Consider the following 15366-nt stretch of genomic DNA (forward strand, 5'->3'; position numbering starts at 1 on the left):
ATGTTCTCATCAAATTATAGCATTAAACAATTAAACATAAATGTCATTCAAATTCTCTGAGAATGGACCAAGAACAACAGAAAGACTCATGAAATGTAGCAGCTCTTTTGAAAGAGCCATCCTGGATCAAAATCTGTTTATCCAGGATGGGTCTGGAGGATGACTTTTATAAGAAAAAAAATCCCTGACATTTCCTTATACACTTATTTTCCCTTGCAGGTGCTGTAGCATTTTTGAAACAATACTTGGATTCTGACAGCAAATCATGCAACAGGTGTTGGACATGCAACATAAGCACCCAGCTGACCTTGGTTTGTGTGTGTGCATGGAGGAGAGGAGCTGCTGCAAAAGTTTTCTTGGAAAGTAAAGTTAGCAGCGGGCCAAGGGAATGCAATGTGTTGCCTGAAAGATTTGATCACTGAAATGTAGAACAGCCAGCTTTAAAGTGCTTTAAAGAGAGTGATCAGGCAGGGAGAATCCTGCACAGATTTACTTCAGTTTGGCTCCCTTTTATGGGATGTTTCAGAGGGAGATGGAGAGCCAAAGGTCACTGTTTTTGAGACACTCTTCCTTTCCATGACTGCAGGAATATGACAAGCACACTGTGTATCCTTTGACTTTAGAAAATATCCCCAGACACTGAACAGGCAATCAACCTGCCTTTTTATACTTTGGAGAAGGCTTGTTTTTCCTTCTTGAAAAAAGTCATGACCTGTCATTAGTTTCTTCCCCTGAAACACATCACATTGCTGACAGTAAAATGATGTTTTCATTCTAAGAATTCTACAGGGGGAAAAAAAGGGAGCAGTCGTTTTCTCAAGGAAATAACAAGACCATGGTGATTACAACAATTGGCTGGACATATCAGAAAAATAACTGCTATGGTTAATCCAAAATAAAAAATTACAAGAAAGGAAGTGTCAATTGCCTATTTTTGGAGAGCTTTCCTTCAGTCACCAAGTAAAATCTTTGTGTGTGGTTGATGAAGAAAAATATCTTTATACTTCCCAGTATAATATGTGATAAGTTCATATCAAAGATTCGTGTGTCACTTGTGAAGATGATAAAAATCAACAATACAGGGAGTTTTACTGGAAAAATAACATCACAACATATAGAAGATATATAACATCACTTAACATTACCTTAAATTACACCCCAAAGCCAAAATCTAGCTCCTAAAGGATAAAAATCCAGTTGATACCAGTTAAGTCTCCTTGATACTAACATGTAGTAAAATGCTTCCTTTGAGCAGAGTTGGGAAAACCTGAAAGAGGAACTTTGTTTAATTTGCAGAAGTTACAAATTAGCTATGCAATGCTGGTTCTGAATATACAACCCAAAATTTTATAGCCCACTTCAGAAATATTTAAGGGACATATTCACAAACTTACTTGGACCAAGAACTAAAAATGAGCCAGAAAATTTCCAAAGGGAGCAAAGTGAATTAACTCAATGAATATCCTCTCTGCTACAGCGATCTCTGTTGGCTGAAGTTTTGGATCACTGTATCCAGTGTTTTATTATATAGGCTATGTGTCAGCAAAGTTTATAGGAAAAGATGTCCTAATTGTTCAGGTAAATTCTCTGTGTAATCTTTGAATCTCTTCTTCATGTGCAAATAGAAACTTTGATTTGCCTTTTTCTTTTTTTTTTTCAAAAATGGGAAGAATCAGATCACTTTTATATTCAGCTTTCATTTGTTTCAAGCTGTGAAAACCAAACTACATAAGGTTCCAGAAAACATCTGTGATTTTGCCATGAAAAGCCTGAAAACTCTCAGAGTTTTAAAGGCTAGAGAACAATTACATGGGTGACTGAACAAGCAATTTCTTTGTTTTGTTCTTGAACTTAACATTGGGAAAATGACAGACAAGGAAAAAGAAAATCTGAAATTAAGCATTCAGTCCTTTCTGGAAAGCATTTTTAACCTTTAAAATATAAATACAGGTAGATTCCAAAGCGAAAGGTTGTTTAAGGTAGGCATTGAATTTTCACTTGCAACATGTCAAAAACAAATGCTTGAGAAATTTTGGACTGCATCAGCTTTTCCTAATAGTGTTGTAAGTAGAGAAAGTTCAGCATAAATTTCTAGATTGTTTCAGTTCCATTGCTGCTTTGCCTGTAGATTTTTACCTGGTCTCTGCTGCTGGATTTCTCCTTTTGCAGGTTTCTCTCAGCACATGGTACAAGCAGTGAGTAAATAAAGGGTAAATGCCAGTCTTTGTCAGTAAGTGAGCAAAGGTTTCAGGACTCTTCACTTCAGAAAGCCAGTGTTTCTGAGACAACTGAAAACCAAAATTAGGCACACACTCTGTTTCTGCACTCTGTAAGATCCACCTGCAGTGCCCCAATGGCTTTCAAGAAGGGATGAAAGCTTGTGGAGGTGGAGACTCCAGACAACATCACATCTAGAGGTTTAGCTTTGAGAATACAGCAGTAAAACCAGCCACTCAGCTGCTAAATTATTTAGAAACTACTTTCCAAATTCAGCTGGTACGGTCTATTTCCCAAACTGTCCAGAGGAATAGCAGCCCAAGAAGTATTCAAACACGTAATGCTAATTGAGACCTCAGGTATTGATAGTATCACGTTTCTTTTTTTGTGTTTTGAACCCAAATATTAGGATTAGTAAAAGGTTGTATGAGCATAAGGAACATTTAAGATGTCCTAGGGTCCTGTCTGACCTCCAGGTGCCCCTCCACACACTTTTACCAAAAGTCCTGGGTCAGCCCTAAACTGTGGTGTTGGATGCACTTGGAGATTTCAGATGGCACAAGACAGACATAAACCTAGTTTAGGCAACTGGGTTGAGCCCACAGTGTCTGTGGCATGGATCAAACCAGAGTATATTTTCACATGGCTTCCCTGCCCTGAAATACTGTTGAACAATGACACTGCAGTCCAGTTTTGCATGAGTATTTTTGACCAGGTTTCCATAAAACCCCTGCACACTGTGGGACAGTTTCTTGCTTCAGTATTTCCCACAATGATGTTTTAATAAGGGCTTGAAAATTAGGAGAGGAGCTATGCTCATTTTCCAGTCTCTAGAGAAAAAATTAAGGAGGCAAAGGCTCAACTCTAAATCACTCAGTGGAGGGGCAAAGATGGCTCTCCAGAAACCCTCTGGAGGGATCAAAGCAAGATCTGAGCCTTTGCCCCTGCAAGAAGCACAGAGAACAGAGCCATGGAATGTGTGTAAGGTTTCAGTGGCAAGGCCTAAAGAGCTGTTCTGATGAACACAGGTGGGGCAGAAATCCCTTAAGACTCTGCTCTGCAGAGGACACAATCTCCTCCTCCTGTGAAGGCCACCCCCCCAATGCAAGTGGTGTTATGCCCACAGTGACAACATCTGAGCTGCTTACTCCCACTGGAGAAGCTTTAGTGTCTTCTTCCCAACTCAAAGCCAGCCATCTTTCCCATGGAATTACAAACAAGGACCTATCAGTGAAGTCAGCTCCTGATGGACACAGCTGTTGAAGCTGCTGAAGGCTCCTCTATCCCCTGGATTTGCTTGTGCACAGCATTGCTCTCTTTTGTTACTTGGATGGGAAGGACATTTCAGCTCTCTCTCTGCAAGAGCAGAATGGAGGCCAGCAGGGCCCTCATTTACTGTTGCTGTTCTCCTGACCAGCCTTCGTCCATTTAAGGCTGGTTTTTGTACAGAATCTGAGCTGTCATTGCTATATTTTTATTACACTCCACCTCCCAGACAAGCTGAACCTATACATCAGAACAACACAGGTGAGCTAGTATTCTGATGTTAAGTATAAAAATCTATCTCTGCACTGATTATGGAGGAAAAAACCTGCTGCCTTATAAAGGCAACTGTTGATTCAATGGCTGTAGAAGTGCAGGGCATAGAGGGCAAAAGCTTCTTTATTCAAAGGGAAATTATGCTTTAAAACTTGCTTTATTCCAGCACCGTCAATAGACCAGGTCTCTCTCCTTCACTCTCTTTCTATATAATCTCAGTTACTTACAACATTAAAGGTCTTTAGAAGCTTCTTTCCTTAGAGCCCTGTTTCTGCCCCACATCACCCCAGTGAATGACAACTTGAAAGAAAACCGGGAGCTTTGCTATGGATTTAGAAATGTCTCAAAGCAAATCACTGGATGCCAAAGAAGCTGCCAGGCTACTGCACCTCGCAGGCACTTACAATCAGTGAACAAAGGCGCTGGAGGCAGCTCTGGTGGGGGAACCTTTTGTGGAGAATATTGACCAGCAAATTACACAGCAGACAGTGCTTTGGCACTCTGCTGTCTAAAGGTGACTCAGACGATCCGTTTAGCTCAGCAAGCTGGTTTCTAATTACACCAAATGCCTGACTCTTGTCAGTGGGCCCAGTATCTGCGAAGCGGGTGCTCCTCACATGTGTCATTCATTACCTCACCCTGCACCAGGAGCCATCTCTGTGGGGAGAATGGTTGGCAGCATCTCTAGCCTGGATAATTTCTCAGAGAGAGGTTTAAAAGAGAAACCTCCAAACAATTCCCTTCTACCCTCAAAAAAAAAAAAAAAAAAAAAAAAAAAAAAAAAAAAAAAATGGAGCTTGCACAAAACCCAGCAAAACCCCCCGGCCACCACATGCTAATATCAATAAATACCCTGGAATGAAATGATGGCAAGCTGCTGTCTAGGGTTTAAAAGTTGAACATAGTATACTCTTCCTGGGTTTTAGCTGGACTCTTGCTTGGTGCCAGAGTAACAGCTGTAGCAGCTGCAGATGCATTTTACCACCCAGTACAGGCACCTGCCATGACCAAGGAAGTGAAAACCCACAGAGATGCAATTTTCTTTTAATTACATTAGCCTGGTTTTGGCAGCCAGCCATGCACCATGGCCTTGGTGGGGATGTGGACTCTATTCACAATTAGAGCCTGTCTGTGGGTTGCTTTTGACACTTGGCAGGTCACTTCAAAGAGGAACAGTGAAAGATCCGTGTCAGTGCTGAATCTTGTTCAGGAGAAATAAATGAGATTGGCATGTTTTTTATTACACAGGTACTGTGTCAAGCTCTGAGATCAGCTTTATATTCTTTTCAGACTAGCTGGGCCAGAGCAGCTTTAAGCAGCACTGAAATACACAGGATGGAGCCACGAGTCTGAGGAGTGCCTTAAAATCACCTGTGGTGTTTCATTGCTATTTAACCCACATGATTCATTCCTAGACAGCCCTCAGTTTAGGGGATGTGAGAGAAGCTGCTCCCAAGCACCCTGCTCCCAATGAGTTGTACAGATGACTATTTTGGAGGCTAGGCTTGCAGACATGAGCTGTGTGCTGTTCTCCTCAGGGCCAGAGCAGGCTCTAGCCTGTTTCATTTATTCCTAGAGACAGACAGCTCCATCTGTGTCCCTGGGTGCTGTGAAGAAGGTGGTGAACTCTGGGTACTTTCCTTGAGAGAAAGAAGTTGTTCTTTGCTTCAATATTCTCTGTGGCTAAAATTACTTTTTGCTGTCCAGATGCCTTCAAGTAAGCCCAGATCTCTGTGCTAGGATGGTCACACTGAGCAATAACATCCTGTTTCTTACAGTTTGCCCGAGATTCCTTTTGCCAGCTTGCAGAATAGGTTGATGAAACTCTCACGACCCTGAACACTACCCAGCCTGTTCACTTTCCACTTTAGCTCAGGTGCTGTCACTACCTGAATTAAGGTCTGTTTTAATGTTAGGCAATCTCCTTACTGCTTTTCACCATCTGGGCACCATCTCAGGGTATGAACCATGATGCAAAGTAGGCCTTTGTGTCTCTATTTTATATTTTGCCCAACTGCATCAGGAAAGCTGACTCAGAAGCTGGCAAATAGCTCACATTTGTAAGGCTCTTGCTGTGCTTACCCTGGCACAGGGGGTGTAAGTGAGGAGGGCCCTTGGCACCCTCCTCTGCCTTAAGAAAGCCCCTTCAACCACTGCTGTAGGTTGAAAGATTTAGCTGGGGGTGTGTATTCTATTTGCCATCTGTCAGAGGTGAGTGGTTCTCTTTGTTAATTGGGCACTTTTCTTTATGTCTTCCACAAACCCATCCTCCCTCCAGGAGATCTCTTCTGTTCATGGGCCATTAATTATTAATTATCTTCTGTCCATGGCCAGTGAGTGTCCCTGCATGGCTGATCAAATTCCATCATCCCATGGTGAGATGCTCTGCCCAGGAGGAGGAGCCAAGCATTCCTACCTGGATACAATCTGAGCTTTGGAACAGCCCAGCAGCCTTTGCCCACTGCATTCCCAGAGGAGCAGCTTTCTGCTGCCCTGCATTCCCAGAGGGAGAGCAGGCCCATCTCCAGCAGCCCTGGAGCTGCAGAGGAAAACTCCCCCCTTGTGCAGGATCCCTGCTCCAGCAGAACCACAGCTGGCACTGCAGGAGGGCAGTGGAATGGGACTGTGCCACCACCCTGACCCACAGAGTGTCAGCTCCTAATCTGACTCTGTCAGAGGTATTATTTTCTATTTTTTTTTTACTATTGTATTTGTATTTTTAATTTTGCTAGTAAATAACTGTTACTCCTAGTCCCAAATCTTTGCCTGAGAGCCCCTTCATTCCAAAATGATAACAATTCGGAAGGAGGGGGTTTACATTTTCCATTTCAGAGGAGGCTCCTGCCTTCCTCAACAGAACCTGTCTTTTCAAACCAAGACAACCACCAAACCTGTTCCTTGCTGTATCGCCCAGACCTGGTCCCTGGGCCACCAAGGACTTCAAGAAGCAATGCTCCTGGTATGGAGGAGTTGCCATGAAGGACTTCCATGGGCACCTGAGTGATTTGATTTGCAGAGGGACAGGGCACAAGGCAGATGAGGCTGAGCACACACTGTCTGTCCACAGACCTGACAAGTCTCTGCATCCTGCAGGAGACACAGAGCACGCTGTGGCCTCGTGTGTGTCAAAGGAAGAGCCATCAATCTCTCTGCCCCTGCACTATCAGAAAGGGACTGGCCCCCAAACCAGAGCAAACAGCAAGCTGTGAGTCATTCTCTCCTCAGCAGGACTGCATGGCAGACTGAAACCACGCAGTGTGTTTGCAGGACACTGAAAAACTCACTGGTCAGAGGAGGTTGGGATCTGTAATATCAAAAATGTCTGAGCTTTGTCACGGGGAACAAATGTGGCAAGAGAAGACTCAGAAATGGCTTTTCTGACCTGTCTAATCAAATGGGTAAATTAAATGCTGAACAACAGGCCTTGAGGGTTCCTCAGCAGAGTTGTAATCATGATTCCATTTCTGAAGGCCTTTATTCCCAGCAAATGGAAGGACTGCACAGTGCTGTCAACAGCACTCAGGCTTTTCTGGAATATAAAACGTGGAGCTTCAAGGAAAAGTTTATTTTAAATAATATTTTCCGTGTAAAATTGTGCTCTGTATCGTTCATCAGTATTATTTATATAAAGGCCATCACCATGGTATTTAGGAATTAAACATTAAAAGGACAGACTCCAAGCCTCTCAAAAACAATTAGAGTAAAAGCAGGGTAAATGAAAGAAAAAATCTGGTTGATGACATCAGAGTAATTGTTCCTGCTTTGAATCATTCCTGGTGAGAGGAGAACAAAGCCTGAAGTGAAATGATCAGAACAAAAACAAAACAAAAGGAGTAAAAACTGGAAACAGTAAAGGAATTAAAGGAATTGTGTGGAGCTTCACTCCATCTTCTTCAGGCCCTGCTGAGATGTAGAAGACCTAAAGCAAAACAGCAGCAGAAGGTCAGGTTTAGATGTCATTCAGGTTTGCACATCTTTGAGATGTTGACCAGATCAGTGGTGACCTTGAAACAAAGGGAATTGTTGTCATTGGGTTTGAATGAAGGTTTGGGTACCTCCATCAACTTCAGCACCACAGCAACAGTAGGAAAATGTAAAATGCAGCCTAGGAAGTCATGGATGAATAGACTTATTCTGACAAAAATACCATTTTATTGCCATGTTTCAAAATAATGTTTTGACAATGCTTCCTCTGGAAGTATGTGTTCCCAGGTGGAGCCTTGTAATATTCTCATGGCACTGAAAGAATGAGAAAGATTCATTTTATTGCATGTCTTCCTGTTGGAAACAAAAACTGAATTTGTAGTCAGTGCCTGCTTCTGCCTGTAGAGGAGCAACCACCCTGGAAAGAAGAAATCTTCAAAGTCTTGGAGGGTTGTGGAAGATGGAACAACTTGCACTGTCAGCCACAAAAAACAGGGACAGCTTCTGGGGAAGGAAATCCTCTAAGGAAAAAAGTTACGAGACAGAAACCCCATATACTCCTGGGTTGTTCTGCCAGCTAGAACAGGCTTGTTTTTGTATTGCATGAGAGGGAGCAGAGAGGCAGCCCACACCCTGATGGCTGGAGAGACTTGGGCTTTGCATCTTGTCTCAACTATGGCAAGAAAGCCTTGGTAAAGTTATGGGTCGTGTAAAGCATCAAGGACAAAAGCAACAAGAGGAAAAGAAGCTTTAATGACTTCTGGGTGTATTACTTCATACTTTTGATGGCGCTTTGGTGCAGTATTTTCCAGAGTCCTCAAAAGCTATCTATTTTATAGCCCTGATTTTAAGGTGTTGCCCACTCTACTGATAACTCACAGCAACACCAGGCAATCTCTGAGATACTCCTTCACAGTGTTGTGGCATTTATCTAGTCACAGGTGAGGACTGAATCTGCTCAGTACTTCCCAGAACTCATTTTCTAAGAACTACATCTTAATTATGAATCATTCCTGAGATTGTCAAGACATGCACCTATGGATATATGGGAAAACAAAAGGGAGGGACTCTCACCAATTTCCACCCCTGCAAAACTGTAAATTTAATATTCCTTAGCCATGTCATCTTTTACACTAAGTATTGCAGCAAGCAAGATGAGCTGCTGGAATGGAGTTGTTGTTAGACAGATACTAAGCCAGAGGTAAAGTGTTGAGGAGTTTCTGGGTTTCTCTTGCTGTTGTGGCATAACTTTGATCTCATCTCCCACGCTACTCCTCACACTGTTCTCATCTATTCATCCTCTTATGGCTCCATTGCCCCAGATCTGAAATATTACTACACAACTAAAGTCATCACCACTCCCACTCCCCACGCTCCCCATACCCTCTCCCAAAACTCTCAGTGAAGCAAATGGCTTTTTGGGATTGTGTGAAAATGGAAATTCACCTTCACCATGCAGAACATCCTCCTTTCCTCAAAAGCCACAGTCTTTGCTATTCACAAAGGGGAAGGAGAGGTGGAAATGTCTTCTTTAATAAAGATGTATTATTGCACTTTATCTTTGGTAATCAGAGTGAGAGAATCTGAAAAAAAAAAAATTCTTTTGGGGAAAGTTTAGTGGCAGACTGGGTTACATATCCAGGGAGCAGTGCAGTTCTCAGGGACAGAAATCTTCCAAAACACCTCATAAGAAAAAATAATGCAGTGTACAGTTACATATACAATTCATTTGCATCTGAATGTCCAGCATTATCCTGGCATTGTCTTATCTACATACAGCTGCACATGAAAGACCATTACAGTTATGTCAAAACAAAGCAGCCCATTCCAGTTCCCTCTGAACCCAGACCACGTGCCACCCGCTTCTCACTGCCACCCCTTGCTTGTCCAAAAGTAACAAGCCTCTTTCCCAGACAGCTCCTACTGATCAGCTCCTGTTGGCAATGCAAATTCCTTCCAAGTGCAGTCAGGCATAGCCATCAGCCTGCAGCACAAAGAGGTGGAGCTGCTCTTTGCCTTGCACAACTGGAGAATTTCCTGCTGTTTTCCCAGTCCTCCCCAGGCCAGGTCTATCTGCTCCACATCAATCCAGGACATCCCATTCACTCCATGAGCTGCTGCCACAGGGCTCTCTGCAGGCAGCTTCCCAGGCAGGGCCTGGATAACTTCTAGCTTTGTTGTCCTTCATGTAAAAAGACATTTTTGTTATAAAAGCAGCTCTCAATGTGCATGGAGGATAATGGGAGGACTCTCAAATCATGGGGAATATCCCTGACCAGACACATTTATTGTTATTGTGGGGGTTTTTTGTTTTGGTTTTGGATCTCCTGAGCATCAGCATCAAAGCTCACCACACTCGATCCTTTCTGTTCTTTCACAAAAGAACAGAAAGTATAGCAAACACTGACCATAAAACATGAAAAAAATAAACAGTGGATAAAAGGCAGACACTCCAAATATGATTAAATTATGGGTAATTTCACACTGGTTTAAAAAAAACTTTTTTCCCCATAAATTCTTCTCTCACTGATGTAGATGGAAGAAAATCCTGTGGGTTTCAAAGGGGATAATGTCAGATCACTGCTGAGCACTTCAGAAATACTGCTACAAATAGTTGATCAAACATAACAAGAAACCTATTGCAAGGGACAGGATTTGGACCTAGATCAACCAAGTTTGAAACCAGGGTCTTAATTGTAGGGTAAACACACCTTTAAAATCCTTATCAGTTTGATAGTGAAAGTAATTTCTCAACTGAGACATCTAATAAGCACCTGGGTGGGTTTTTTCCTTTTTATTTTCTGGTTTTTTTTCCTTTTTAGATGTCTAGATAGGTGCAAACCAACAAGTCAGGAGACACTATACTACTATAAAGCTATAGCACATGCTATTTTCTGAATGTATTTCCAAAGGCAAGAAACATTGTCCAGAAAGCTTCAGGTTAAGGGAAAATAATTTTTTTCCTTCTCTATACAGACTGAAACACTTCTGCAAATGGTCTGGTTCTGCAGTACTGTTAAACACCAGGGTTTTCCTGAGCAAGGTTAAAGGAGCTGCTCTAGAGGATTTGTGGTACTGAAGTGGTTGAATCATTTATCACTCCTGAGCAAACATGAAGTTCAAATTTATGTTTAACAGACATGTGACCATTAAACTCACTCCACACTTTGCTGGCAGCTGCCAGAAGAGCTCTTTGCATCCAACTGCAGGGTGAGGAGCTGAAAATCCCTCTGCTTTAGTGGTAGAGAGCTCTTCTCTTTCCCTCTCTCTCTAGACACTGCCCAGGGTTCCACTGGCTGCAGCTCCCTCATTTGGGAATTTGCACCCAGAATTCCAGACACTGGCAATACTCAGGGTTTGCCCTGAAGTTCCCCCACAAGGATAACAGGCCAGCTGTGGCTTCTCACTCACTAGCCAGGATCTGCCTTTTGCCCTCTCTGACTGGAGCAAGAGCCATGGATGCTTCCCAAAATTTTGATACAAATCATTCCATTACAAATGCCTCTTTTCTGTAGCAAATCCAGGTTACAGAGCAAAGTTACTGCTCATAAGGCATAAAAATGCAGAAAGCAAAAGACTTTCACGGGGGCAACACTGATCTTTTGGAGATCTCACTGAACTCTACACAAAACTGTCACATGGGCAGAAATACAAGAGACTCAGGTGGCATTCTGTGTTTGTTTTAGAAGGGAAATGAGTGCTGCCAACTCTTCTGAAAGATGTTAAACCGTTCCTGCAGAGAGTCAGGTCTCCAGCAAACTGGACAGATGTTGCATGGGCAGTCAAAAGACACTACCTTTTGTCATGTTGAAGGACTCCAGCTGAAGGGCCTTTTGTAGCTCATGAAAGAAAGGCCCCCTTATGCAGAGGATGTGCTGAAAATGGGAAAAATAGGCAAGGAAAAAAACTGAAAAGAAAACCTGCATTGCATTTTGCATCTGAGTAGTGGAAACAGGTCTAATCTACTGTTGAGGATGCAACCTGCAAAATAAGGAAAATTTGGGCTACTGCTTACTTGCAGTTAAGAGCCAAAACCAAAGACTCTGACCCACTTCTGTCCTTGTGATCACTCTGTTCCCCTCTTGTGAGCCCTGCACCAGATAAATATAGGGGGAAATTTAGCTGCATTTCATCTTGGGGACTCACAATTTAATTTCTAATTATTACAAAACTTACTGCTGTTTCAGGCCTGTCTGGGGAAGTCACCAGTTGTGGGGTGGACAAACTAGGGAAAGCCATAAATTCTCAGGAATTTTTATATTCCTCATCATTAGTCAAGATTTACATGATCCGTCTCAAGTAACCCACAGAGATTCAATGATTTTGAGAGAGAACCCAGCATCTGCTGTGACCTCCTGTGCACTTTCACACCAGTGGCCCTTGCCCAGTAATGACTTTGACACTGACATATCTCCCCAGGGGCTGCCCAGGCCTGGGGACAGGCAGGGACAAGCAATCCTTTACTTCCCCTGCAGACTTTGGCCAGTGATAATTGCTGAATCCCTGTGGCAGTGTGAAAAGAGCAGAAAATAATAAGAATGGCAGGGTCTGTGACACAGACACCTGCTAAGAAAACTCAGCTTCCTCTTGGCTGATCTTTCCATGCAACCTAGAGGATGTCCCCTGCATTGTGGTAACAGTCTTCTGGGCAGTCTTCTTCCTCCCTTCATCCCTGAGATGCTGTTGCTTTCACAGGAGTGTTTGCCTAATTGTTGGTACCTATGGGATTCCAATCTGGCTTTGTTTTTGTCACTGTCATTGCCACAGCCCACTGCTTACAAATTCTGAGTGCACCTGTAAAGAAGTTCTTAATACTCTGCATGCAAAGAGGATTCAAACTAATTTTCCCCTTCCTTTTATGCACATATCTCTATATAAAGAGGTGAGCCTTACCCACTGTGTATTCAGTCACCCTACCTAACCTGAGGCATTTAACTAAGGAACCAAATTCAGATGTCTACTTGCTGTTGGTTCATGTTATGTACAGCCCCTCATGACAAGAGGCTTGGAACCAGATGATCTTTAAGGTCCCTTTTAACCCAAACCTTCCATGCATATATAAATGCACTGTGGGTCCCCAGTGGGATGGATTGTCCTTTAAACTGTCCTTTAAATGTCTTCAGTGGCAGAGCTGCACTCCCTGAATTAGGGATCCTTATCTTTCAAAGACCAGCAAACCAGAAGAAGGTCCTGGCCAACTTCTAGAAAGTTACCTCCAGATTCTTTACTTTTCTATAACAGCTCCCATGTAATTATTTAACATTGAATACACTGGGGGGAAATGGAGTGTCCTAGAGTGATGTTATGATGCTTGTATCCCCATTTGTGTGTTCTGTTTCTGCTGCATATTATGTTCTTCCTTCAGAGCCTTCAAGACTGGCTCTGAAGAGTGAAAGTTTTGTTTTGGTTTCTTATCAACCACTCCCCCAAGGCTGGTGGGACACAGAGACAGGACAGTGCTGTACATGGTGCTGCTTTTGCTTTTTGCTTTGCTTTTGTTCTTGCTTCTGCTTTGCTCCTGCTTTGCTCTTGCTTTTTGCTTCTGCTCATTAGTTAGTTTGGCTGAGCAGTCTAAATCTTTCCCTGGACTGTTTCTCCTTTCCCTTTTTTTGGACCTACTCGAACCTGCTCTGGACTGGGACCTGGCAAACACCGAGAGTTTGCACCCTGTGGCTGCAGCAGCTGCCCCAGCACTGGAGGGACTGATAACAGAGCAACCACCCCCAAGAGAGACTTTCTGAATTTTTCATCTTTTTCAGAGCAGTGAAAGCATCGTGTCACCCATTATTGTTCATTTTGTGTGCTGGGGCGTGCTGTGCCTGTTAAATAAACAGGTTCTTTCCACTTCTCTCCCAGGAATCCTTCTCAAACCAACTGGGGAGAGGGGCTGTGTGGGTTTGCTTTCTGGAGGGACCCCCTTCGGAGGTTTTCTCCCAAATTTGCCCTAAACCAGGACAGAGGCAGGCAGAGGAGGGGCCCCAGGGGTGACCAGTGTGAGCTCCAGGGCTCTGGTTCATCACCTGCAGAAGGCACACGAGCCTGGCCTGCCCAGGGCAGCGCTGGAGCTGGGCTCTGCAGTTCTCCCTGGCACCACCGAGTGTCAGCGCAGCTCCTGCAAAGGTCTGGCTGCAGGCACTGAAAATCCTGCTCGGCAAGGCCCTCCAGCCCTTCTTTGTACATTTTCCTTTGTACGGTTCATGGAGGAATTAATTCAGAGGGTGATCAGCCCGGTTGTTGTGTGCCTGCTGCTCCCAAAGCCAGCCCTGGAACAGCCCCAGCCTTTGGTGTATTTCTGGGGCTTCTCCAAATTACAGCCGTGAAAATATTCAGCTCATAGGGACCGGAGGCAAAAGCTGAGGGGTGTCTGACACACGTGAAAATCAGGAAGGTCTAAAGGGCTTTTAGTGTCTAAGCTGTTGATAGCTGAGGTGGTCAGCTTGCCAGCTCAGTTTTACAAAAGCTTTCTGACAAAAGTCCCCTGTTAACTTTTAACAACTTCAGCAGTAGAATATTAAGGATGAACATAAACTAAGGCAGCTGGGAAAGAGCAGGCACCAGCAATGGCAGGGCAAAGTCATGCCAACATTACTGCCTGTTACTCTGGGAGGATGCTACAGCCAGAATGGGAGCAGGGAGAGAAGCTGGAATGCAAAACCCAGAGGTGTCTCCTGTGTCTACATGATCTCAGGATCTTACAGGTGCACAGAAATGTGTGCTGTGTGAGAGCAGGATGGATCAGCTGTTACTCCTGCAGTTTGCACTGCTTAATACCAAATAAATCCAACCCAAAACATTCCATGTAATAGGTGTTGTGGATTCCCCTGCCTGGAGACTTCTGTCTCCACAAGAGGAGGGTAATAACTTTGTTTCATTCCCTTTATTTTATGCAGGAGTGAATTACAGAAGCTAAAGTTTTGGCCTTTAGGTTTAAAATCAGTCAGGTGCAGGGTTGTGCTGACATGCTGGGGATTTTTAGGAGAACTTAGACTAAGTTTTATTTTGTGTTTTGCTTTTTCATTCTGTGTTTAGCTAGATTAAAATCAAGAGGATTGAGGGTTTTTAACAGTCCTACTACATTATTTGCTTAAAAAATTCAAGATCTTTAATTTGTATTTAAATACAAGTTGTGCAGCCTAAGTATTTCTTCTAAAAACCCAAAAAATAACAATAATAAAATAATAATAATAAATTCAACCCCCCACCCCCAGTACCAACCATTAATGTCATTCCAAGCTGGTTTTTTCTGAGATAGCTACTTTTGTTGGCAGAGAGGAAGAAAAAAGTTCATTGCATCTTCATCCCTCTATACATTAATAAAGAGAATTTTTGAGATTGATGTAAATTCTTATTTTTAATCTTCCTCATCTACAAACAGTGCATGAGAGAGAGGACAACATCAGGGATCAAGTAGACCAGAGGTTTGTGGGGAAAGTTGTAACAGGATTCACTGTCTGGGGGATTAGACAGGAAAATTTGAAGACTCCCATCTCTAAAAGTTCAAATATCTGCCCATGGGAATAACCCAAGCCTAATTTCCTTAAAATTTCAGCTGTTCACATGCTGTGAGACGTGTTTTAGCCAAGGCCATGCTAATCTTGACTCAAAGCACACTCTGTTGACAGTACAGAGAGTTTGATGCACTCAATGTGGACAACATGACCTCCATGAATCCCTTTTCGTTGTTAA

At 43.1% G+C, this 15366-nt stretch overlaps 1 long non-coding RNA gene across 1 annotated transcript in view; it reads left to right on the forward strand.

Annotated features, from left to right (window-relative positions):
- The window catches only part of LOC127059516 (uncharacterized), a 45546-nt gene extending 44611 nt beyond the window's left edge, over positions 1–935 (forward strand). The window contains exon 4 of the long non-coding RNA XR_007777439.1: positions 220–935. This is a non-coding gene — a long non-coding RNA (uncharacterized LOC127059516). The remainder of the gene's footprint in view (positions 1–219) is intronic.
- Positions 936–15366: the final 14431 nt, after the last annotated feature.

This window comes from Serinus canaria, chromosome 4 (genome assembly GCF_022539315.1).
Source record: "Serinus canaria isolate serCan28SL12 chromosome 4, serCan2020, whole genome shotgun sequence".
Lineage (NCBI taxonomy): Eukaryota > Metazoa > Chordata > Aves > Passeriformes > Fringillidae > Serinus > Serinus canaria.